Source organism: Scyliorhinus canicula, chromosome 3 (genome assembly GCF_902713615.1).
Source record: "Scyliorhinus canicula chromosome 3, sScyCan1.1, whole genome shotgun sequence".
Classification (NCBI taxonomy): Eukaryota; Metazoa; Chordata; class Chondrichthyes; order Carcharhiniformes; family Scyliorhinidae; genus Scyliorhinus; species Scyliorhinus canicula.
This window is the reverse complement of record NC_052148.1, coordinates 73718922-73746383: the sequence shown is the minus strand read 5'-3', so window position 1 is coordinate 73746383 and position 27462 is coordinate 73718922. Positions and strand designations below refer to the sequence as shown.

At 45.7% G+C, this 27462-nt stretch overlaps 1 protein-coding gene across 3 annotated transcripts in view; it reads right to left on the bottom strand.

The window, feature by feature from the left end:
• The window catches only part of tln1 (talin 1), a 287368-nt gene extending 262146 nt beyond the window's left edge, over positions 1-25222 (bottom strand). For all 3 annotated transcript variants that reach the window (XM_038790731.1, XM_038790732.1, XM_038790733.1), the window contains exon 1: positions 25056-25222. The gene's annotated coding sequence lies outside the window, so the exon portion shown is untranslated. The remainder of the gene's footprint in view (positions 1-25055) is intronic.
• Between the last annotated feature and the right edge of the window lie 2240 nt (positions 25223-27462).

Below are 27462 nucleotides of genomic sequence, written 5' to 3'. Positions count from 1 at the left end.
GTGAAGCAATTGTGCTATCCACAATGCTACCGTGCTGCCCTTAAGAAGTTAACCTACACTCCCTTATTCTACCCTAATCCAAGTACCTATCCAATAGCCGCTTGAAGGTCCATAAATTTTCCGACTCAACTACTACCACAGGCAGTGCATTCCATGCCCCCACTACTCTCTGGGTAAAGAACCTACCTCTGACATCCCCTCTATATCTTCCACCATTTATCTTAAATTTATGTCCCCTTGTAATGGTGTGTTCCACCCGGGGAAAAAGTCTCTGACTGTCTACTCTATCTATTCCCCTGATCATCTTATAAACCTCTATCAAGTCGCCCCTCATCCTTCTCCGTTCTAATGAGAAAAGGCCTAACACCCTCAATCTTTCCTCGTATGACCTACTCTCCATTCCAGGCAACATCCTGGTAAATCTCCTTTGCACCTTTTCCAAAGCTTCCACATCCTTCCTAAAATGAGGTGACCAGAACTGCACACAGTACTCCAAATGTGGCCTGACCAAGGTTTTGTACAGCTGCATCATCACCTCACGGCTCTTAAATTCAATCCCTCTGCTAATGAACGCTAGCACACCATAGGCCTTCTTCACAGCTCTATCCACTTGAGTGGCAACTTTCAAAGAACAATGAACATAGACCCCAAGATCTCTCTGCTCCTCCACATTGCCAAGAACCCTACCATTAACCCTGTATTCCGCATTCAGATTTGTCCTTCCAAAATGGACAACCTCACACTTTTCAGGGTTAAACTCCATCTGCCACTTCTCAGCCCAGCTCTGCATTCTATCTATGTCTCTTTGAAGCCGACAACAGCCCTCCTCACTATCCACAACTCCACCAATCTTCGTATCATCTGCAAATTTACTGACCCACCCTTCAACTCCCTCATCCAAGTCGTTAATGAAAATCACAAACAGCAGAGGACCCAGAACTGATCCCTGCGGTACGCCACTGATAACTGGGCTCCAGGCTGAATATTTGCCATCCACCACAACTCTCTGCCTTCTATCGGTTAGCCAGTTTGTTATCCAACTGGCCAAATTTCCCACTATCCCATGCATCCTTACTTTCTGCATAAGCCTACCATGGGGAACCTTATCAAATGCCTTACTAAAATCCATGTACACTACATCCACTGCTTTACCTTCATCCACATGCTTGGTCACCTCCTCAAAGAATTCAATAAGACTTGTAAGGCAAGACCTACCCCTCACAAATCCGTGCTGACTAACTCTAATCAAGCAATGCCTTTCCAGATGCTCAGAAATCCTATCCCTCAGTACCCTTTCCATTACTTTGCCTACCACCGAAGTAAGACTAACTGGCCTGTAATTCCCAGGGTTATCCCTATTCCCTTTTTTGAACAGGGGCACGACATTCGCCACTCTCCAATCCTCTGGTACCACCCCTGTTGACAGCGAGGACGAAAAGATCATTGCCAACGGCTCTGCAATTTCATTTCTTGCTTCCCAGAGAATCCTTGGATATATCCCGTCAGGCCCGGGGGACTTGTCTATCCTCAAGTTTTTCAAAACGCGCAACACATCTTCCTTCCTGACAAGTATCTCCTCAAGCTTATCAGTCTGCTTCACGCTGTCCTCTCCAACAATATGGCCCCTCTCATTTGTAAATACTGAAGAAAAATACTTGTTCAAGACCTCTCCTATCTCTTCAGACTCAATACACAATCTCCCGCTACTGTCCTTAATCGGACCTACTCTCACTCTAGTCATTCTCATATTTCTCACGTATGTGTAAAAGGCCTTGGGGTTTTCCTTGATCCTACCCGCCAAAGATTTTTCATGCCCTCTCTTAGCTCTCCTAATCCCTTTCTTCAGTTCCCTCCTGGCTATCTTGTATCCCTCCAGCGCCCTGTCTGAACCTTGTTTCTTCAGCCTTACATAAGTCTCCTTCTTCCTCTTAACAAGACATTCAACCTCTCTTGTCAACCATGGTTCCCTCACTCGACCATCTCTTCCCTGCCTGACAGGGACATACATATCAAAGACACGCAGTACCTGATCCTTGAACAAGTTCCACATTTCACTTGTGTCCTTCCCTGACAGCCTATGTTCCCAACTTCTGCACTTCAATTCTTGTCTGACAGCATTGTATTTACCCTTCCCCCAATTATAAACCTTGCCCTGTTGCTCGCACCTATCCCTCTCCATTACTAAAGTGAAAGTCACAGAATTGTGGTCACTACCTCCAAAATGCTCCCCCACTAACAAATCTATCACCTGCCCTGGTTCATTACCAAGTACTAAATCCAATATGGCCTCCCCTCTGGTCGGACAATCTACATACTGTGTTAGAAAAGCTTCCTGGACACACTGCACAAACACTACCCCATCCAAACTATTTGATCTAAAGAGTTTCCACTCAATGTTTGGGAAGTTGAAGTCGCCCATGACTACTACCCTGTGACTTCTGCACCTTTCCAGAATCTGTTTCCCAATCTGTTCCTCCACATCTCTGCTGCTATTGGGGGGCCTATAGAACACTCCCAACAAGGTGACTGCTCCTTTCCTATTTCTAACTTCAACCCATATTACCTCAGTAGGCAGATCCCCCTCGAACTGCCTTTCTGCAGCTGTTATACTATCTCTAATTAACAATGCCACCCCCCCACCTCTTTTACCATCCTCCCTAATCTTGTTGAAACATCTATAACCAGGGACCTCCAACAACCATTTCTGCCCCTCTTCTATCCAAGTTTCCGTGATGGCCACCACATCGTAGTCCCAAGTACCGATCCATGCATTAAGTTCACCCACCTTATTCCTGATGCTTCTTGCATTAAAGTATACACACTTCAACCCATCTCCTTGCCTGCAAGTACTCTCCTTTGTCATTGTTACCTTCCCCACTGCATCACTACGTGCTTTGGCGTCCTGACTATCGTCTACCTTAGTTGCTGGACTACAGATCCGGTTCCCATTCCCCTGCCAAATTAGTTTAAACCCTCCCGAAGAGTACTAGAAAACCTCCCCCCCAGGATATTGGTGCCCCTCTGGTTCAGATGCAACCCGTCCTGCTTGTACAGGTCCCACCTTCCCCAGAATGCGCTCCAATTATCCAAATACCTGAAGCCCTCCCTCCTACACCATTCCTGCAGCCACGTGTTCAACTGCACTCTCTCCCTATTCCTAGCCTCGCTATCACGTGGCACCGGCAACAAACCAGAGATGACAACTCTGTCTGTCCTGGCCCTTAACTTCCAGCCTAACTCCCTAAACTTGTTTATTACCTCCACACCCTTTTTCCTACCTACATCGTTGGTACCAATGTGCACCACGACTTCTGGCTGCTCACCCTCCCCCTTCAGGATCCTGAAGACACGATCAGAGACATCCCTGGCCCTGGCACCCGGGAGGCAACATACCTTTCGGGAGTCTCGCTCGCGACCACAGAATCTCCTATCTATTCCCCTAACCATTGAATCTCCTATTACTATTGCTTTTCTATGCTCCCCCCTTCCCTTCTGAGCCCCAGAGCCAGACTCAGTGCCAGAGACCTGGCCGCTGGGGCCTTCCCCCGGTAGGTCATCCCCCCCAACAGCATCCAAAACGGTATACTTGTTTTGAAGGGGAATGGCCACGAGGGATCCCTGCACTGTCTGCCTGTTAGTTTTCTTTCCCCTGACTGTAACCCAGCTACTCTTGTCCAGTACCTTTGGTGTGGCTACCTCCCTGTAACTCTTCTCTATGACCCCCTCTGCCTCCCGGATGATCCGAAGTTCATCCAGCTCCAGCTCCAGTACCTTAACACGGTCTCTGAGGAGCTGGAGTTGGGTGCACTTCCCGCAGGTATAGTCAGCGGGGACACCAGTGGTATCCCTCACCACCCACATCCTACAGGAGGAGCATGCAACTGCCCTAGCCTCCATCCCCTCTTACTTTACAGAATTAGCTGCCCTGTGGACCAACTGGACCTCCGCCCTCCGACTCTGCTCCCAGTCAGCTGTACTCTAAACTCCTGGTTCCCTTCACGCTCTTTGATAAATATAGGAAATTAAATGAAAGGAGTACCTTACTCCCTCCTCACCTAACTCCCTCAGTCACCAAACTCTCACTGTAGCACTCAAATGCCACAAGCTCAGCACTCAGTGAGCCTTTTTGCTTTTCCGCTTTTTGGGGCTGTTATTTATTTATTTGGGTGCATTTTAGTTTCTTCACTGGTGGAAGGTTAGGGAGCTGTTCGCGGTCCCGCTGGGTCATGTGCCCGTCTTTTTGCTGCGGGCTGGATCGGGGTGCGGGGTTTGGGATGGAAGCGCGGGTTTTCTTCCCGCACTGGAGGAGCAATGGGCGGGGCCGGCACTGGGAGGGGGGAATGGTGGTTGCATTGCATCGGGGGGGGGGGGGTTGGGATGGTGGGAGCAGCCAGGGTCAGCAGGAGTCGGCTGACTTACAGAAGGGGTTATGCAGCTAGCTTGGGGGGGGGGGGGGGGGACCGGGTTGCTGCTGCAGGGACCGAAGGGGAACTGCTGGTGATGGGGGAGGTTGGGAGGGGGGTCTGCCACCGTGGGGAACGGGCACCTGGTGAGACGAGGGAGAGCTATGGCTCACCGGCGCAGAGGGGGGGGGGGGGGGGGGGGGGGGGGGGAGACCCCCCAGATTTGGCTGGTCACATGGAACATGAGGGGGCTGAATGGACCGGTGAAGCGGTCCCGGGTCTTGGCGCATTTGAAGGGGCTGGGAGCGGACGTGGCTATGCTCCAGGAGACGCACCTTAAGGTGGCAGATCAGGTGAGGCTGAGAATAGGCTGGGTTGGGCAGATGTTTCACTCGGGGCTAGATGCGAAGAATCGAGGGGCGGCGATTTTAGTTGGCAAGAGCTTGTCGTTTGTGGCGTCGAATGTGGTGGCGGACAGTGGAGGCAGATACGTAATGGGGAGTGGTGGGCTTCAAGGGGAGCGGGTGGTTCTGGTTAATGTGTTCGCCCCCAACTGTGACAATGCGGGCTTCATGCGGCGAATGTTGAGCCGGATACCAGACCTGGAGACAGGGGGCTTGATCTTGGGAGGGGATTTTAATACGGTGTTGGATCCAGCTCTGGATCGTTCAAGGTCAAGGACGGGCAAGATGGAGGAGGAGTTTAGGAGGTGGGATGCACTGCCACTCTCTTTGGCGGGTAGGCTCCTGTCAGTTAAGATGACGGTGCTCCCGAGGTTTTTGTTTCTCTTCCAGTGCCTCCCCATATTGATTCCGAAGGCTTTTTTTAGGAGGGTTAATAAGAGTATTCTGGGGTTCGTATGGGCTCGGAAGACCCCGAGAGTGAGGAGGGTATTCCTGGAGCGAGGCAGGGAGGTATGCGGTTTGGCGTTGCCCAATTTATGTGGGTATTACTGGGCTGCGAATGTGGCAATGATTCGTAGGTGGGTGATGGAGGGGGAGGGTGCCGCATGGAAGAGTTTGGAGGTGGCGTCCTGGGTGGGTACGAGTTTGGAGGCATTGGTGACAGCCCTGCTCCCACTCCCCCCGGCAAGGTACTCTATGAGTCCAGTAGTGGTGGCTTCCCTCAAAATTTAGGGGCAGTGGAGGCGGCATTGGTGGTGGTGGGGGGGGGGGGTGAAGCCCTCAGTGTGGTGCCCCGATACGGGGCAATCACCGGTTTGCACCAGGGAGAATAGATGGTGGGTTTTTGAGTTGGCATAGGGCAGGCATCAGGCGGACGGGGGACCTTTTCCTTGATGGGAAGTTCGCTACTCTGGAGGAGCTGGAGGGGAAGTGGAACCTCCCCCCTGGGAATACTTTCAGGTATATGCAGATTAGGGCGTTTAAGCGGCACGTGGCGGAGTTCCCGCTACTGCCACCTCGGGGGGTGCAGGATAGGGTGCTCTCGGGGACGTGGGTCGGTGAGGGTAGGATCTCGGCAATTTATCAGGTGATGCAGGAGGAGGAGGAGGCCTCGGTGGAAGAGCTGAAAGCGAAGTGGGAGGAGGAGCTAGGGGAGGAGATCGACGATGGGACGTGGGCGGACGCCCTGGGGAGGGTGAATTCGTCCTCTTCTTGCGCACGGCTCAGCTTAATTCAGCTGAAGGTGCTGCATAGGGCGCACATGACTGGGGCCAGGATGAGCCGGTTCTTTGGGGGAGAGGACAGGTGTGGGAGGTGTTCGGGAGGCCCGGCGAACCACACGCACATGTTCTGGGCGTGTCCGGCGTTGGAGGGGTTCTGGAAGGGGGTGGCGGGGACCTTGTCCAGGGTGGTCTGTTCCAGGGTGGAACCGGGCTGGGGGCTCATGATCTTTGGCGTAGCATCAGAGCCTGGAGTGCAGGAGGTGAGAGAGGTCGGTACCCTGGCCTTTGCGTCTCTAGTAGCCCGGCGTAGGATTCTTTTGCAGTGGAGGGACGCAAAGCCCCCGAGCCCGGAGGCCTGGATTAACGACATGGCCGGGTTCATCAAACTGGAGAAGGTCAAGTTTGCCCTGAGGGGAGAGTTAGGGGTCTATTATTTTTGTGACTGTTTGTTTGCTACTTTCTTCTTTTTTGTATTGTTATTAATATATTGCTTTGTATTGGGGGGGGGGGGGGGGGGGGGTCCTTCTTTCTGTTTATTTCTATACCTTGTTTATTTTATTGTTGGGAGAAAATTTGTTGTTGAAAAATTTGAATAAAATTTTTTTTTTAAAGAAAACATGTAAATATAGTTTGTTTGTAAAGGCTACATACATAGAGATTTGGGTTTCTATAATCAAACTGCTGGTAATTTGGTTTATTCAGCTAAACAGCAAAAGCAGAAGCATGAAGAAGTTCTTCCTCTTTAAGGTCAAAAAAAAGTTGAGACACACTGAATTTATTCTATAATTCAAGACTAGATGGATATGCTTCAATTTTCCCCTTTGCAGCCTGGTCAGAACTCCTCCACTCGTCAATCATCCTCCACAGCCAGGGGCATAGCGTTAACCTGCTGGATTTTTAAAAAATACATGTAAATTAGATTAGAGAGGAAAGCTCTTTTCACCGAGACTGCCTTGCTGTTGTTAACAGTGTTTACTTAACATTGCTAACAGCAGCCAGAGGTACACAGTGAAAGCACATCTGCTCCATCAATGGCAGTGTGTTTCTATGATGTAATTTATTGCATGCAATCCTTTCCAGTAACTGTGTGGCAATGTCATGACATCACTGTTCTTCATATGTGCATTGGCAAATTCTCCAGCATTCCCCCATGTACACGGGGTGTCAGGCCTCCAGCACAGCTACTTCACAGGATGCCTGGTCACACATTACAAAGGCTGAATGTAACACTCACCTGAAATACAGGCTGCAATGCCTAAAAGTTTCAAAATTGCTTTACGAATATGCCATGAATCCAGTGGTAAATCATCCCTACCTAACATCAAATGGAGTTAGTTGGGTTTTATCAAAGCATTTTGTTGGAACCTGCCATTGGCCGGAAGATTTTCTGGTCCTGCTGTTGACAACAGGGTTTCCCGTTGAATGCCCCCCTCGCTGCCGGCAAACTCAGGAGATCCCACTGGAATGAACGGACAAAATGTTCCGGCCAACGTCTGTTGTATCAATTTAAACTGATAAAACACTAAGCAGTAGAGTTAGACCCGGTCCTTCCAAAGACTGTGTCCAAATAATACTTTTTGTTGTACTGGAATGGGCCACAGTATTATTTCAAGGCAGAGGTAAAAGTGTGAACAATTTCAAGAGATGAATTAAAAATATCACGCTGGCCTACTGGCAGGTTAATGGGCAAGTGCATTTTCCCCCCCAGATTAGTCCCAGTATGCTAAAGTTGCATTGTGATAACAATCGTTTGGGACCATGGTGCTGCTTAAGGACATTATGAAAATTTACTGAAGTAAAGAAAAAGCTAATTTGAATGAAAACTACTTATCCCATTTCCAATGTCATGTCATGTACAGCAAACTTATTTGTTGCTCCCAGCCAAGTTTCACCCAATTAGAGCCATTATGGATACAGAGGTGACAGCAACTCTCCTGCGGCTTGCCCGATTGTCACCTTTTATGTGCAACTCTGAGCCACAAACACTCGAAAAATGAGAAAGAAAATGTCAGAGACCCAGCGGATTTGCTGGTGGAGTTACAGTGATGAGGGTGTAGGACTCCTCACTGACTTTACAGAACATCTTTGGCTAAGAATGCAAAACTGAATAGGATAGGACCTGTTATATCTCTGCTTTTTTAAAAACCATTTGTTCTTCAGACATGGACATCACTGATGAGCCAGTACAATAATAATCTTTATTGTCACAAGTAGGCTGACATTAACACTGCAATGAAGTTACTGTGAGAATCCCCTAGTCGCCACAATCCGGCACCTGTTCGGGTACTCAGAGGGAGAATTCAGAATGTTCAAATTACCTAATTGCACGTCTTTCGGGACTTGTGGGAAGAAACCGGAGCATCCAGAGGAAACCCACGCAGACACGGGGAGAACGTGCAGACTCCACACACAGACCCCCAAGCCAGGAATCGAACCTGGGACCTGGCACTGTGACGTGACAGTGCTACCATGCCGCCTAGTATTTATTATCCATCCTTAGCTGTCTTTGAGTTGAATGGTCTGGAAGACCATTTCAGAGGGGATTTGATCGCATTGCTATGGTCTGGAATCATGTGTCGACCATATTGGCAAGGACAGCAGATTTCCGTCCATCAGTGAACCAGATGGGTTTTTAAACAACTATTATAACCACAAAGCTGCCATCCCTCCTATATAGCTCAGTATAATACCAGGCAGTATATCTATCCACTCTAGACCAATGGAGAAGACCCAAACACATTTCCTGAAATCCATAATATGAATCACAAGTCCTCACATGTAACAATCCAGTCAAAAGATGAGATTTAAAAAAGCTCCAACGAACATTTGTTAACTCTGAAGTAACCCATGGCGCAGTGGGTTAGCCCCGCTGCCTCACAGCACCGAGGTCCCAGGTTCGATCCCGGCTCTAGATCACTGTCCATGTGGGTTTCGCCCCCACAACCCAAAGATGTGCAGGCTAGGTGGATTGGCCACGCTAAATTGCCCCATAAATGGAAAAATTGAATTGGGTACTCTAAATTTATTTTTTTAAACTCTGAAGTAACCCTCAAAAGATACAAGCACAAATTTCCAAATGGTGTTTTCCAATCTGCTGCCCCTTATATTCGTTATTCTTGGGGCGGCATGGTAGCGCAGTGGTTAGGACTGCTGCTTCACAGCACCGAGGACCCGGGTTCGATCCCGGCCCCTGTCAGTGAGAAGTTTGCACATTCTCCCCGTGTCTACGTGGGTCTCAACCCCACAACCCAAAAGATGTGCAGGGTAGGTAGACTGTCCACGCTAAATTGCCCCTTAATTGGGGGAAAAAAGAATTGGGTACTCTAAATTTATATATTTTCTTTAAATAAATTCCTGTTCTGTCCTTTCAACTGATGTTGCTGTGTCTGAATGGAAAATCTATTGCCTTAAAGCTTACTTGCTGTGGCCTATCATTATTATTTGTTGTTCATTCATGGGCAGTACGGTAGCATAGAGGTTAGCACAGTTGTTTCACAGCTCCAGGGTCCCGGGTTCAATTCCCAGTTTGGGTCACCGTCTGTGGAGTCTGCACGTTCTCCCCATGTCAGCATGGGTTTCCTCCGGGTGCTCTGGTTTCCTCCCGCAGTCCAAAGATGTGCAGGTTAAATGGATTGGCCCTGCTAAATTGCCCTTGAGTGTCCAAAAAGGTTAGATGAGGTTACTGGGTACGGGGATAGGGTGGAGGTCTGGGCTTAGATAGGGTGATCTTTCCATGGGCCTCTGCAGACTCGATCGGCCGAATGGCCTCCTTCTGCATTGTAAATTCTATGGCTCTGTGGGATGTGAGCTTTGGCCTAGCCCCAATTGCCCATGGGTTGATGAGCAGCCTTACTAATTCGCTGCAGTCCATGTGGTGTAGGTACACTCACAGTGCTGTTAGGGAGGGAGTTCCAGGATTTTTAACCCAGTGACATCCAACCACAACAATCAGGTTTCCACTGGCTTCAAAGGAAAATAAGGCAGCCCACATAGTCTCAATCGCACTGTCATTTTAGTGTGGAATCTTCAACAGCGTAAACAACCCAGCCTCAAGAGTTGGTGTCTTGTGGGATGTTCCAAAATGCTGTGCATTAGGGCTGGTGGGGTTCCCCATCCAACACTGTCCTAAACATCTACAACATTTGGTGCTCCGTTAGCACTGTTCTTTCAAATGCTGTACCCATGAGCTTAACGGCTCCAAGCTCTTCAGTCTAGCAAATATCTCATGACCCTCTCACCAATAATATTTTTCTCCTCATCTGTAACCAGTTGCTCCTGCTCACTTATGGTACGTCAACAAGCATATTTCCCCTTTTTGTATTATTTAAACTTCCCTAGATAGGACATAAAATGAGAACAAGTGTGAGAGCTAAAAGTGTTGGCACTGCAGATGCAGAGGGGCTTCTGTTTCACACATGCTGTGGCAGGTTCACAAGGGAAAACAAAGAAGTGAGATTAGAATGGTTTCCTGAGGAGTGGAATTCACATGTATTTTTAATGGAATAAGAATTTCATGATATGACTCATTGACAACTAACGAAGGGAACAATAATAAAAGAATGGCCTGTTGAAACCTCCCTCAACTGATGTACTCGTACACAACTTGAGAACATCTCTCATTTTCAAACAACCTGTCTCCAAGGATTAGTAAAGATTCTTTGAACTTTGGAGAAAGAGTAAGTCATTCAGCCCCTCAATCCTGCTCCACCATTCAATACAATCATGGCTGATCTAATTGTGGTCTCAACTCCCCCTGGTCTTCTGCCCCCATTGAGGTCTTCCTCATGTGAGTTGAAAGGAAAAGGTCTCAAAGTATGGTTCACCATCGGATTACAATGAGTATCCTTTACCTTTACAAAGGATGCAGAGCAAGAATTGCCTGTACGTACATTACAAATGGTGGTGTGGTAAATAGCGAGGAGGAAAACCTTAGATTACAGGATGACATAGGGCTAGTCAGATGGGCAGAACTGCGGCAAATGGAATTTAACCCTGGAAAGTGTACGGTGATGCAGTTTGGGAGGGCTAACAAGGCAAGGGAATACACAATGGACGAGAGGATGCTAGGAAGTACAGAGGACCACAGCAACCTTGGGGTGCATGTCCAAAGATTCCTGAAGGCAGGAGGACAGGTAGATAATCATCGAATTTACAGTGCAGAAGGAGGCTATTCAGCCCATCGTGTCTGCACCAGCCCTTGGAAAGAGGACCCCATTTAACCCCACACCTCCAACCTATCCCCGTGACCCCACCTAATCTTTTTGGACACTAAGGGCAATTTAACATGGCCAATCCACCCAACCTGCACATCTTTGGTTGTGGGAGGAAACCGATGCACCCGGAGGAAACCCAAGCAGACACGGGGAGAACGTGCAGTCTCCGCACAGACAGTGACCCAAGCCAGGAATCGAACCTGCGACCCTGGAGCTGTGCTACCATGCTTCCCATAAGGTGGTTAAGAAAGCATATGGGACGCTGGTCTTTATTAGACAAGCCATAGAATGCGAGTGCAGGGGGGTTATGATGGAGCTGTATAACACGCCCGTTACACCACAGCTAGAGTACAGTTTTGGTCACCACACTACATGAAGGATGTGACTGCATTAAAAAGGGTGCAGAGGAGATTCACCAGTATATTGTCTGGTCTGGCGAGAGAGGTTGGTGTTTTCCTTAAAGCAGAGAAGGCTGTGGGTGGGGGGACTTCATTTAAGTGTACAAAAATGAGGGATATAGATAGGAAGACAGATGTCCCCTTAGAGGGGTCAATAAACTTTTTGGGGGCGAAGACAGGTGTGCTAGGTTCTTGGGGAGCCCAGCGAACCACGCCCATATGTTTTGGGCATGGCCAACGCTCGGGGAGTTCTGGAAGGGGGTAGCAAGGACGGTGTTGAGGGTGGTAGGATCCAGGGTCAAGCCAGGCTGGGGACTCGCAATTTTTGGGGTTGCAGTGGAGCCTGGAGTGCAGGAGGCGAAAGAGGCATGTGTTCTGGCCTTTGCGTCCCTAGTAGCCGGCGGAGGATTTTGCTTCAATGGAAGGATGCGAGGCCCCCAAGCGTGGAGGCCTGGATCAATTATATGGCGGGGTTCATCAAATTGGAGAAGGTGAAATTTGCCCGGAGGGGATCAGTACAAGGGTTCTTTAGGCGGTGGCAACCTTTCCTTGACTTCCTGGCAGAACGGTAGGAAAATAGAGGGGGGGTTGTTGCGGGGGAAGGGAGAAATGTGTATATGTGTTTAGGGGGGTTTTGGTTTTACATAAGAACATAAGAACATAAGAACTAGGAGCAGGAGTAGGCCATCTGGCCCCTCGAGCCTGCTCCGCCATTCAATTAGATCATGGCTGATCTTTTATGGACTCAGCTCCACTTTCCGGTCCGAACACAAAACCCTTAATCCCTTTATTCTTCAAAAAACTATCTATCTTTACCTTAAAAACATGTAATGAAGGAGCCTCAACTGCTTCACTGGGCAAGGAATTCCATAGATTCACAACCCTTTGGGTGAAGAAGTTCCTCCTAAACTCAGTCCTAAATCTACTTCCCCTTATTTTGAGGCTATGTCCCCTAGTTCTGCTGTTACCCGCCAATGGAAACAACCTGCCCGCATCTATCCTATCTATTCCCTTCATAATTTTAAATGTTTCTATAAGATCCCCCCTCATCCTTCTAAATTCCAACGAGTACAGTCCCAGTCTACTCAACCTCTCCTCATAATCCAACCCCTTCAGCTCTGGGATTAACCTAGTGAATCTCCTCTGCACACCCTCCAGCGCCAGTACGTCCTTTCTCAAGTAAGGAGACCAAAACTGAACACAATACTCCAGGTGTGGCCGCAATAACACCTTATACAATTGCAACATAACCTCCCTAGTCTTAAACTCCATTCCTCTAGCAATGAAGGACAAAATTCCATTTGCCTTCTTAATCACCTGTTGCACTTGTAAACCAACCTTCTGTGACTCATGCACTAGCACACCCAAGTCTCTCTGAACAGCGGCATGCTTTAATATTTTATCGTTTAAATAATAATCCCGTTTGCTGTTATTCCTACCAAAATGGATAACCTCACATTTGTCAACATTATATTCCATCTGCCAGACCCTAGCCCATTCACTTAACCTATCCAAATCCCTCTGCAGACTTCCAGTATCCTCTGCACTTTTCGCTTTACCACTCATCCTAGTGTCATCTGCAAACTTGGACACATTGCCCTTGGTCCCCAACTCCAAATCATCTATGTAAATTGTGAACAATTGTGGGCCCAACACAGATCCCTGAGGGACACCACTAGCTACTGATTGCCAACCAGAGAAACACCCATTTATCCCGACTCTTTGCTTTCTATTAATTAACCAATCCTCTATCCATGCTACTACTTTACCCTTAATGCCATGCATCTTTATCTTATGCAGCAACCTTTTGTGTGGCACCTTGTCAAAGGCTTTCTGGAAATCCAGATATACCACATCCATTGGCTCCCCGTTATCTACTGCACTGGTAATGTCCTCAAAAAATTCCACTAAATTAGTTAGGCATGACCTGCCCTTTACGAACCCATGCTGCGTCTGCCCAATGGGAAAATTTCTATCCAGATGCCTCGCAATTTCTTCCTTGATGATAGATTCCAGCATCTTCCCTACTACTGAAGTTAAGCTCACTGGCCTATAATTTCCTGCTTTCTGCCTACCTCCTTTTTTTAAACAGTGGCGTCACGTTTGCTAATTTCCAATCCACCGGGACCACCCCAGAGTCTAGTGAATTTCGGTAAATTATCACTAGTGCATCTGCAATTTCCCTAGCCATCTCTTTTAGCACTCTGGGATGCATTCCATCAGGGCCAGGAGACTTGTCTACCTTTAGCCCCATTAGCTTGCCCATCACTCCCTCCTTAGTGATAACAATCCTCTCAAGGTCCTCACCTGTCATAGCCTCATTTCTATCAGGGGGTTATTGTGTTTTTGGGGGTTATTGTGTTTTTTCTTTCTGTTGTTGTTAATACGGGTTTCTTGCTGTTATTTCATGTTTTTGATATGTTTTTGAAAATCTTAATAAAAATTATTTTTTTTTAAAAAGAGGTGTCAATAACCAGAGGGCATGGATTTAAGATAACGGGCAAGAGATTTAGAGGAGATTTGAGAAAAATCCTTTTCACGCAGAGTGTGGTGGGAATCTAGAACTCACTGCCTCAAAGGGTGGCAGGGGCAGAAACCCTCACTACATTAAGAAACATTTAGATGAGCACTTGAAATGCCATAGCATAGAAGGCTACAGGCTAAGTGCTGGAGAATGGGATGAGAATAGATAAGTGTTTGATGGCCTGCAGAGGATGGAAGAGCCTCTTTCGTTGCTCTAAAATGCTTTGAATAGAATCATCTCCCTTAATCTTACATTATCTAGATTATTTGGAGATTTGCTAGGCCCATTGGAGTGTTGTTGGATGCGTGAAGTTTGTTATTTTAACTCGCCAAAGTATACCACCCAGTCTCAAAAAACCAAAGCAATAACCATGGGGAAGCACAACACTGAAGTTGTTCAACTTCAGTGAACAAGTTGACCTATTCTTGCTAAATGTAAAGAAATGGTCAGGCAGAAATCCATGAATTAATACAACTTCTGGTTTTCGGCTATGCATTGTAAGCTCACAATGGCACTGCACAAGTTTTAAGAAGCGCACAAAGTTCTTTGATAGATCATATTAACTATAGACATTTAAATCTTTGCAAGCACATTGCTTAATGCGTTGCAATAACTCAACCATAGCTGGATCTAATTTGCACAGCAAAGTTACATTCAATGTCTATTATTATTACTGGTTTAACCAAGTTACATTTATTCTTGGGTTCCTTGCATAACTGACAAGTTCACATTGTTAAAAAAAATACAACACATTGCCCTTCAGCTGCTAAATGTGATTGAGTAGCTTCTGCTTTCATCTAAAATATTCAAATTCCTCTCCAGGTACAAGGCAGGGATGACCTCCACTGATAGCCGATATTCTCCTTTCTTGGGTCATGCCCTGTTTGAGTTTAATTCCAATCTAGCATTTTTATGAGCAAATTCACATTAATAACTGTCTGAACATGAAATCAACTATAACTTTGCTGTTATTTTTCATTACAAATTGCTTGATAAGTATGGATCTAAAGGAATGTACAAACTTCTCAGAACATTTAAAATATCCTTACACAAGTTAAAATATATTCTATACAGCTTCAAGTTGCATTTTGTTATGTAGCATTAAATTGCCTCCTAACCACTGCTTCTCCATTCAAGCAAATGAATGCACACTATTGACCAAGACCTATTTTATCAAAGCTAATCATAAATAGTGATTTAATACAAGAGAAAAGACCAGTTTAATTGTGTACAATGCAATTTATGCCATGTCACAATGGTGTCAGAGTTTGAATCATTGAGCAAAAATTAATTTCTTGTCATCCAAACAAATCACAAATCAAAATTATTGTACACATGCATGTAATTACAATAAATGCAACACTTCAGTCCCTGATCAACCAGAGTGATAGGGGAGAAACAATACTTGGGTGTTAATATTGTGGAGGGCTTCCATCCCTGATCACTGGACAGCAACCCTACCAAAGGATTTGGCACAAGTTGGGGACAAATCAAATAAGGTTTTAGTTTACTATCTCCCATTGGGCCATCACCCATGCACACACGCGAGGCCTGAATGCATGGGACAAAATAGTACAGAGACAGAAGGTTAACCAACCCATCATGCATGAGCCAGCATTTTACTAAAACAATCTAAAACTAAGCCCATTGGCCCACGTGCTGGTCATAAACCATCTTCCATTGCTTCAAAAATGTATTCAATGCTCCTTTCATAGAAGAAGAGGCTGCTACCTCAGCCACTCTTAAGGCAAAGTAGCCCATGTTCCAAAAACTCAGTATAAAGAAATTTCCCCAGCTCAGTCTCACTGTGGCTTTTTAAAAAAATTTGTTCATGGAATCTGGGCATCACTGACTCGATCCGCATTTATTACCGATCATTAAATGCATTGCTTGCTTTAGTGGAGCCTAGTATCTCATGCCTCTCCATCGATGTCATCATTCATTAATCTACAGTTCATTCTCTCTATGGCTTTAATATGGCCTCTCAACTCAACAATGACTAGTTGACCTCATGAATACTAATGCTCCACCAGAGACAAAATGCTAGTTTTATGAGGAGCTTGACCCTGCTATTAGCACAATAAGTCAGAATTTCTTTCCTCCTGGGGTATTTCAATGCAATAGTGGATGGGGCCAATGAGGCATGGCCCTCCCACCTCAGGCATCATAGGCTGGCAAAGGTAAATAAAAACGGACAGAGGCTACTTGAGCTGTGTGTAACTAACACATTCTTTCAGAACAAAACTTTTTTAAAATAAATTTAGAGTACCTAATTATTTTTTTCCAATTAAGGGGCAATTTAGTGTGGCCAATCCACCTACTCTGCACATCTTTGGTTTGTGGGGTGAAACCCACGCAGACAAGGGGAGAACGTGCAAACTCCACACAGACAGTGACCAGAGGCCGAGATCGAACCCGGGTCCTCAGCGCTGTAGGCAGCAGTGCTAACCACTGGGCCACCCGTGCTGCCCTTTTCAGAACAAAACATGGCACAAGATGTCCTGGAGACATCAAAGATCATGGCAGCACTTAAATCTGATCACCACCAGACGTGAATCTCTGAACTATATTCTCATCACACGTAGCTACCACAGCATTGTCTGTGATACACATCAATCCCTGTTGTGCACCAAGATTAGGATGCAACTCTTGAAGTTTTCAAGCAAGTAGAATTAATCATGGAATTCCTACAATGCAGGAGGCCATCGGGGCTGTTTAGCACACTGGGCTAAATCGCTGGCTTTGAAAGCAGACCAAGGCAGGCCAGCAACACGGTTCGATTCCCGTAACAGCCTCCCCGAACAGGTGCCGGAATGTGGCGACTATGGGCATTTCACAGTAACTTCATTGAAGCCTACTTGTGACAATAAGTGATTTTCATTTCATTCAGCTCATCGAGTCTGCACCGACCCTCAAAAAGAGAATCCTACCTAGTGGGGTTACAGGGATAGAAGCCCCCTCTCTATCCCCGTAACCCCACCTAACCTTTGTACCCCAAGGGGTAATTTAGCATGGCCAACCACCAGACCTGCACATCTTTGGAGGTGGGAGGAAACCGGAGCACCTGGAGGAAACCCAAGCAGACACGGGGGGGGAAAAGTGCAAACTCCACACAGACAGTTATCCAAGGTGCATTCTACAACATTCCCACAGAGCGTAGGGGCAAAACTGAACATGCTTCAAGACTTTTCCCCTGATTCCCAGTGACCCTAGTTTTGCTTGGGCTCCTTGATGCCATCCACAGTCGATTCCCGGCTCTGGGTCACTGTCCATGTGGAGTTTGTACATTCTCCCCGTTTTTTTGTGGGTTTCGCCTGCACAACCCAAAGATGTGCAGGTTAGGTGGATTGGCCACACTAAATTGCCCCTTAATTGGAAAAAATTAATTGGGCACTCAATTGATTTTTTAAAAATGCTACCTTGGTGTCAAGGGAAGTCACTCTCACCTCACCTCTGTAGTTGAGCTCATTGCGCCGAGGACCCGGATTCGATCCCAGCCCCGGGTCACTGTCAGTGTGGAGTTTCCACATTCTCCATGTCTGGGTGGGTCTCACCCCCAGAACTCAAAGATGTGCAGGCTCGGTGAATTGGCCACGCTAAATTGAAATGAAATGAAAATCGCTTATTGTCACAAGTAGGCTTCAGATGAAGTTACTGCGCAAAGCCCCATTCCGGCGCTTGTTCGGGGAGGCTGGTACGGGAATAGAACCATGCTGCTGGCCTGCCTGGGTCTGCTTTCAAAGCCAGCAATTTAGTCCAGTGCTAAACCAGCCCCTTAATTGGTGAGAAAAAAAAGAATTGGGTACTCAATCTTTTTTAAAACCTCTGCAGTCGAGTTCTTCTGTCCATGTTTGAACCAAGGTTGGTTACAAGTTTGCCAAAATACGCAGTCTTCGAGGTAATGCAAAAGGCATGTATGGCGGGATTAAATGCAACAGATCCATCAGCAAACAATATGGCTCCAAAGAAAACAAAGGCTGGGGAGCTGAGTGACTCTGGCAGAACACAACTGAGCATCAGAGAGGAAGTTATTGCCAAGCAAGTGCCATTTGATAGCACTGTTAATGCCACCTTTCATCACTTTACTGGTGATCAATAATCTGTTGATGGGGTAGTAATTGACTGGGCTTGTTCTTTTTTTGTGTGTGTCCTGGACATACCTGGGCAATTTTTCACATTGCCAGGTAGATGCCTGTATTATTGCTGCATTGGAACAGCTTGGCAAGTTCTGAGCACAAATGTTCAGTACTATACAGTACTTTAAGACCATCAGATGTCATGGTCCATTATTTTGCCTGACCAGCATCTATCCTCAGCATGTTAACAAGATCAAGTCACCAACTCAAGGAGGTCCTGAAGTAAGCCAATTCCATCAGCATACATTCATTGCCAAGCCAACGAGGTCCATGCTGGTTCCGGCGCATCCACTGGATGTACAACAGCTGTGATCTGGTCACTGGCTAACAACCTCCTGGATGTCTATATCTTCACTGTAAGGAGATGTGCAAGAGAGATATGAAGATGGCAGACATTAACACCTGGGAGAAGGTCACTGATGGCCATGACCTGTGAATGCTGACTTTGGAAGGGTATTGGAAGAGGTGAGCAGAAATGTAAAGCTCAGCTAGCTGAATGAGGGCCCCGAGAAACAGGCCTATGAATCATGCACCTGCTCAACCCATTGTCTTCCTCTGCAGGAAACTTATGGGGCCTGAGCAACACCAGGCAATGCTTAACACAGAGTTGACCACCAGGAGCAAACCAATGGAGATAGAAGGCTGCCACCAAGTATGGGTTCATGTCTTTTTTATAATAAAATACACGTTGTAATTTAGTCTAGCTGCGGTCTAACTAGTGCCTTGTACAAATTAATTCTTATATTCTATGCCAACGTATATAAAATCCAAGATGGTGGGATCTTTATGACATTATGTCCAGTACTTGCACTCAGGGAACTGCTTGGTCACTCTTTTCATTAACATCCTTCTATTTTTAGATTATGTAGATAATCATAGCTCTCATTTTCGCTTTCAAAGAGTGCATTACCTCACACTGCTTCTCTACCTATTCCATCAATCTACGTCCTCCTGCAGTCTTTGCCGCCAATCCTTTTTGAGTCATTAGCCAATTTGGAATTGGGAAGAGACAAATAAATTCAAAATTGGCTCGAAAAATAATAGAAGGTAAAGGCAAATTGCCAGGGCAGTTAAAAGTGGGACGTGGAGTCCCTTAGGGTTTGCTTTTGGTCATTCCAATAAAGAATGGGCTAAGAAGTAGCATATGGATTTGAACAAGTGTGTGGTGATGCATTGTAATACAAAAGCACCACGGTAATTATACTCCAACTGTTAGTTAGCTCAATGCTGTGAAAGAGCAGACTAACATGGGGGCTATGGGCATGGCAAGTTGAACACAAGTTCATATAACATCGAAAGTAACACCTCAAATTAACCTAGCATTTAAAAATTTAAATAAAATTCAATGTTTTCTCGCAAGCTATAAAGGTCAAAGACAATCATAGTTCAGAGCCAATCATTGTGCAGTGTAAACCCTTGGGTCTGCAGTTTTTAAAAATTCATTCATTGTGGGCATTGATGGCTAGGCTAACACTTTTTGCCCATAAAATGGCAGTGAGCTGCCTTCCTGAACCACTGCAGCACATGTGGTGTAGGTACACCCACAGTGCTGCTAGGGAGGGAGGTTCAGGATTTTGACCCAGTGACAATAGAAGAATGGAAATATAATTCCAAGTCAGGATAATGAACAGCTTTCAGAATTTCCAGTGTTTTTCCCCATTTGTCTGGTGTCTTGACCTTCTAGATGGTAGTAGTCATGGGTTTGGAAGGTGCCACCTAAGAAGGCTTACCGAGTTCCTGCAGAGCACCTTGTAAATAGTACGCACTGCTGATACCGTGCATTGATGGTGGAGAGGGTGATTGTTTGTGGATGGGATGCCAATCAAATGAGCTGATTTGACCTGGATGGCGTTGAGCTTAGAGTGATGATGGAGCTGCACTTATCCAGGCATGTGGAGTGTATTCCATCACACTCCTGACTTGTGCCTTGATTCCAAACAAACCTGTTGGACTTGAACTTTGTGTTAAGACCTCTTACTGTATCCACCCCAGCAACTCCACATTGCTGCATTTTGACATGGACTGCTTCATTATCTGAGGAGTCGCGAATGGTGCTGAACTGTGCAGTCATCAGCAAACATCCTCATTTCTGACCTTATGATGGAAGGTCATTAATGATGCAGCTAAAAATGGTTCGGCCTAGGACAGTACCCTGAGGAACTCCTGCAGCGATACTAGAACTGTAATGATTGACCTCCAACAACCACAACCATCTTCCTTTGTGCCTTGGATATGGTCAGGGTTTAGGGGGTCAGGTAGTGAGTTACTCGCTATAAGATGCTTAGCCTCTGACCTGCTTGTTACTGCAGTATTTACATTGCTAGTCCAGTTCTGTTTCTGGTTAATAGTATGACTCCAACCAGGGGAAAATTTTCCCCGATTCCCATTGACTCCAGTGTTGCTCGTGCTCCATAATGCCATACTGCTGTCGTGATGTCAATGGCAGTCATTCTCACCTCTGGCATTTAGTCCTTGATTGGACCAAGGCTGTAATGAGCTCAGGAGCAGATCGATTAGTTTACACTACAGGGATTGAGTCTTTCGAAAGTGTAGACCCGAGATGCACAAGAAAAATGCCTAATGTAAGCAAATACAATTGTGGAAAAATGTCAAAATGTGTGTTTTTATATTTGAACACAATAATGATCTTTTCAAATTATGTATGGATGGGGCGGACGGGTGAAAGAGAAGCAGATCGTTCCAGTAATTGGGAGATCAAGAAAAAGGGGTGACAGATACAAAGATTTAGAACAGGAGGCTGGAGAAACTTCCTCATACAGGTTATGGCTGTTAAATGGTTAAGGTTGTTAAATTGCCTTTCAGGATTAGTAGTTAAGGCAGAAACTATGTCAACATTCAAGATTAGGTTGAATATTTTAATGACAGACAGAGTTGAACAGATGTGAACAGGGTGGGTAAATGCGATTAAAACTATTTGCTCACATGGAGGATAGACTTTAACACAGGAGGCTGATTGATCAAATGGCCCATTTCTGTGAAGTACCTTTTTATATTTCTTTATATGTTCTTTTTTTAAAAAAAAATCATTGAATGTAAGCGTCGCCAGTTAAGGGGAGCTTTTGCTGCCCATCCTTAATTTCCCTCGAGAAAGTAGTGGTGCACTGTCTCCTTGAACAACTGCAATCCATATGGTGTAGGCACACAAACAGTGCTGTTAGAAAGGGAGTTCCAGGGTTTTAACCCAGCGACCGTGAAGGAACGGTGATATATTGCCAAGTCAGGATGGATTGTGGCTGGGAGGGGAACCTGCAGGTGGTGGCGTTCCGATCCAACTGCTGCCCTTGCCTTACAAGGGTTTGCACAGTAAGAAGTCTTACAACACCAGGTTAAAGTCCAACAGATTTGTTTCAAACACAAGCTTTCGGAGCACTGCTCCTTCCTCATTCACCCGAGGAAGGAGCAGTGCTCCGAAAGCTCGTGTTTGAAACAAACCTGTTGGACTTTAACCTGGTGTTGTAAGACTTCTTACTGTGATCACCCCAGTCCAACGGCAGCATCTCCACATCATGGCTACAAGGGTTTGGAAGTGCTGTTGAAGGAGCCTTTGAGAGTTGCAGTGGACCATCTACTGGAGCGATACATCAAATGCTTTCTGAAAATCCATAAATATCTACTACATTGCCTTTGTCAGTTAACTTGACAGAAAAAGATTACATTTTTCAAGTAGAATTCTCGTCCATCTGCCTTCAATAGGCCATGCATATCTAAATTAATTTTATTTCTCCAAATACCACCATATCACTGCCTTTGAAGAACTTTCCTCGACAAAGTCATTCAAAACAAATGGCTATACAAGGCCACAACAATGACCAAACTGCAGCCTGTATGTCAGCAACGGATCCAGAGTACTCTCAATGCAGTATTAGAAGCTTAGTTAACTCTTGTGAATTTGTATTTAACTTGACCCATTTCAATGTGATAGCCTGGAGGCTTGGAAAGGAATACTTTAGCTTGGTTCCATCATAGGAGGCTAATTCCTCAAATCAGGAAACCAAGAGTTGTCAGCATCAATAACTGGAGATGTAACCAAATTAATGGGCACAGAGATGTGAACTTTACTACAAGAATGGATACCCCTAGAGTGAGTGCAAATGTTTCACTGCACCAACTCTTGGGATAAAATTAGTATTCATGATAAATTTCAGAGCAAGCTCGTGGAAACTTCTGACTCTTTAAGGCAATCATGCAAGCCCCAGGAGAGCACTGTTATCCAGTGCTTTATTAATGCACAAGGAATGTTTTGCCATGTTTTCCTTAGAAGTTATTGGAGCAAAGGAAAGTTACAAATCATCCACTGGACCAGCACAAAGGCCATCCCACTTGCATAATACCCAGCCATGCTTGCCAAAAATGCATTAGTCACCCACTTTAAATCTGTACAGTCTTCTCTTCATCTACCTTGCATAATGATACACACTTTATTGTTATTCTACAGTCAACTTTCTCATTTAAGCACAAATCAGTGTCCTGGTTTCCAGGAACGTTTGCGAATAACGCTCACTCACAGTCCACTTGATATGGACTTCTTAAGATATTAAATACTTCAAATACAACCAAGATAAAATAAAAGCCACATATATTCCAAACTCTTATTCACTCTGACTGACTGACGTCAGCATCCATTCATCAATCTGTCCTTTTTGTACTTCTGTGATTTCTCCACCCAATGATGTGTCATTAACTATATGCATTTAAAACAATGTTGACCATAACTTGCTGACATTTGGATAATCTGACTTGGCTCATCGGCAACTCCAGTAACATTTTTCCAAGCTTTGCCATGCTACCAGTACTTATCAAACATGAGGTGTTGGTCTTCATTTCAAGTCATCTGCAGCTGCAACCTGTTATACTGCTCTTAAATTAAGTGGGAAAGGATAGAATATGTATCACTGCACGCACACAAGTATTCAGAATCACAGCACTGCTCAGGAAAGAAAAGATTATGTAAATTAACTATTTTGCATTCATTACCAACTGTGTAACAAACTAGTGTGGGCATGTTACATTCCTTCAACAAAGACTGCAGAAACATGTGCAAAATTAAAATTTCATTACAAAAGCCCATGCTAGATTCAAACCCAAATCTAAAATGCAAAGTTTTCTATCTGTTGTGCCACCCACAGTCTCACTCAATTATGTCATTTTCAAAGTAATCTATTCCCACAATTGCAGTATAGAGTGACTGCTACAGATTAATTATTAGAACTGTATGTAAAGCAAATCCTGCCACACTGTATGTATATGTAAAAACAAACACATGGGCTGTGTACCACCTTGCAAGACAATCCAATGACCTTGACTAAAGCCCAAAGCTATTATAGAAGTTTACATAGACACACGTCTATCATTGGCCGACATTTACCTACACATCGAGCTTCCTACATTAACTTTACAAGAGAAATTTCAAATAGGACACAAAAATCAAGAGGAAACACCACCATGGGTCACTAACACACAGATGGCTCAAGGAGAATGTTGGTAAAGAGTTGGGAATGTTTCCAGCTGCCCAACTTTTCAACCAGGGGCTGTTGCATAGATACAAAATTAACCACTCATTATAGAAAGACTTGCAGAAGAATAAAAGTGTTAACTATCCTGCTTTTCACACCAGAAAAATCCTCCCTTCTTTAGTCACCTTGGTATATTGCCCATACAGAAACATTTAAATAAAAAGGGCACAGTAGCTGCTTTTGATTATGAGCACCAGAGCGTTGTCACAAGCAATGTGGGTAAGTGAGGGGAAAAAGTGGCATGGGGAAGATTTTCCAAAACAATTATTCATCATATAGAATGCAAATGATTCGGTTTTTCCTCCATCAACAATAACATTAAACTAGATTGGCAACCATTTATTTGAAACATATGATGGTTGACATTTGCAAAGACACATTATAAAACAGAACGGGGATCCCAAGGTGTGGTTGACGTCAGGAATAGAAACAGATGCAAGATCTGGAGAGAATGCTAGTGTTAGCATTGGATTCTTTTAAAAATCATTTTTGACCAAATATAGTTGGATTATTTGGGAGAAAAAGCAACAAGAGGCTTTCTGGGGCTACACAACGTCTCCTTGCAGTTACAAAATCTCCAGCACGCCCTTCAATTTTATCCATTTTGTAAAGTCGTTTTTTCAGAAAGTCAGCCCGCAGGCTACAAAGAACAGGAAGAGATACATGTCACCAAATCTGATAACTGGTAATAACCACCCACAGGCCCCAACAAGAATCCAAGAACAGATACAATGTGTTAATACTTTGCACACTTCCAAAAAAAACATAATCAAACAAATTGTATCCAGAAAAAAGAAAAGGGAGAGAGAGAGAGAAACTTTTGACGGGAATGTTTCTTTTGCAGCCAATCCGCTTGGCTGGACCCACTCGAGGGCTTTCCGGGTGTGACGGCTGCTGAAGTTGAAGGAGAGTTGCTGACAGCAAAGTAACGGCTGGGGGAGGAGGAGGAGAGAGTAAGGGGGGGGGGGGAAGAGACCGTGTCGGCCCGGGGGTAGCTGCAGCCGCCCCGACCTCCTTCAACCCCGCCGGCAAGAACACGGGAGCGCCGCAAAAGCCCAACGAGTGCAGCCGCTGGAAGCCAGCACGTCCCGCAGCCAGCGCACCGCACTGCCTCCTGAACCGCAGGAGGTGTGCCTCAACCCCCCCAAACTCCCTTCCCTATTCTCACTGGAATGCTCCTTGCAGTGACTTGTGGACAAAGTGCGCGGCGGCTGACTCACCCCCTGTCTGTCCGCTGTCCCAGGGCTGCTCCAAGTTTCTCCACTAGTTTGTTCTCAGTCAGTCACAGCTCACGCTGCCCAAAGGCTGAGAGAAGGAGAAAGGAAGCCGAGCGCTGAGACCGCGCAGACTCCACCCATCCGCCTGACGTCACCCACTGGGCGGGGCCCGAGCCCGGACCGATTGTGACGTCGGTGCGGACGTTCCATCCTGCTCATTTGTGAATGAGCCTCCTTCTCCCCTCAGCCGCCGCCACGCTAACTCAGAGGGAGACAGAAGCCTCTCTTCTTATCCTGTTTTAAATTATTCAGTGCACTGTTTCTGGCTACTTTTTCTGTGTCAAGTTGAGGCGCTCGCCTTACAAGATTTGAAACTGGACTGCAAATCCAGGCCCAATTGGCAACTTTTTTGTAACGCAAGTGATAGACTGACACAAGCGGCATTATGGAAATATGCTGGCCTGGGAATAAACGTTTGCGGAATATTGTAACAGATCCTTTCAGGGGTGATGTCTGAGCTAAAATAATATCTTTTTCCCCTTTTTTAAATTTAAATAATTAATCGCCGTAGAGTAATAATTTTACATTCTGTCAAATACAATTTACATGATATATTCTGGTCATGGAGGATATCATGTGTCTCATTGGATTAATGATAAAACAGCAACTAGGATGCCACACAGTTATTCGTGATATTTCTCAACTCTCATACTTTGTTCTATCCCTTGCTTCATTTTACGAGAGGAAAGTCAGTTTCACAACTCTTCCGATCACCCATTGTGTGCAATCAGCTATTCCTCCAGTTGCCACTTAGGGCAGAAACAGAGGTCAAGTCTGAATTTAAAAGTTGCAATGAGGCTGGCTGCATCATATTTTACGTACGTTTTAAAGATGGGGTTGGCCAGCAGGATTTCCACTGACCTCGGGAAGCCCAATAACTGAAGGAAGGGGAGAATGGCCAGATGGGACAGTGTCTTTCCAGCCCTGCTTGTGGTCAAAGAAAAGCAGAAGTTCTTCCTTGGCCCACCAAAGGGCTTTTCAAAGTTAGGGTCGCAAACTGCAGGTGGGTGGTAAGTGGGTGTCGGGAGGGTGGTCACGGTGGTCCAGATCGTGGGTAAAGCGCCCGTTGGCCACTGCCAGCTTTTACATTGAGAAAAGAGGCTGCTGATGCCTTTTAAATTAAAATAAATGAAGTTGCGTGGAGTCTTCGGACCAGAAACAGTAGCAGGGAGCAGGTCATGAGCCCTGTATGTACGCGTTTTTGCCGCCAAATCATCGAGTAGAGCTTCATCCATTTTCTAGCTCCTGGCAAGCAAGGCAAGAGGACTGTGAAGATGGATCATTTTCTGAAAAGTAAGAGATGACCAGAGAGTCAAATAGGCAGTGTACCTACTGGATAGGATCTCACAACTGAATCTGCTGGAGAGATCTGTGCAGGAGAGGCCAGGGCAGGATGGAGCAGTGCTCGTGTTAGTTCTATACAGAGCCCTAGGGCCTCTGGTTAACAGCCTGCCAAGAAGAAACTTAACTCTGGAACAAAGCAGTATAAAGATGATTTCCTGACACATAATTTTATCAACTGTGCCAATGCAAATAAGGATGCAAGCCCATGTGTATTATATGTAGGGAAAGACTGGTGAATAAGGGAAGTTCCAGATTTTGAAACAGAAGTGGTGGGTGAAAAGGTCCTTTTGAGGTTGAGACACCAGAGTTAGTTGTTAACTTTGAGCTGACTCCAAATTAAAAGACTGCTCTGATGTAATTGACCTGTAATACCACATTAAAAACATGGCAAAGGCCCATGAGGCTGTCAGCATTCTGGAGTAGCATCTCCCAGGAGTATCTAGTGGTTTAGCACAGTGGGCTAAACAGCTGGCTTGTAATGCAGAACAAGGTAGCAGCGCGGGTACAATTCCCGTACAGGCCTCCCCAAACAGGCGTCGGAATGTGGTGACTAGGGGCTTTTCACAGTAACTTCATTGAAGCCTATTTATAACAATAAGTGATTATTATTAGTGCTGGGGGAAACAAGCATTTTGTTGCTATTGCCCTTCTCAATGGTCTACAAGTGCGAGGTTAGATTTTCCGTTATCACAAAGATGAAGACAGCTCAAAGGAACTGGCTGAAGTCTGTGCCTGATCTGCACATTGCACCTCTGCTCCTGTGATCCTGATTGGAGTGAGATCGTGAAGACCAAGCCGACTCCCCTTTCACATTAAAGTTTAGCGGAGGTCGGCTGGCATGGGTCACGGAGATCAGCAGGCTTTGGTCGCGAAGGTCGGCTAGATGGCAAAAGTGAGACCCGGGAAAATAAGTTTGAAAAACACTGCTATAAACTACCCTGTGATTGGAATCCTTGATGAGCAGACCTCCTCCTTCACAACAATTGGACACCCTCCACCAATCATG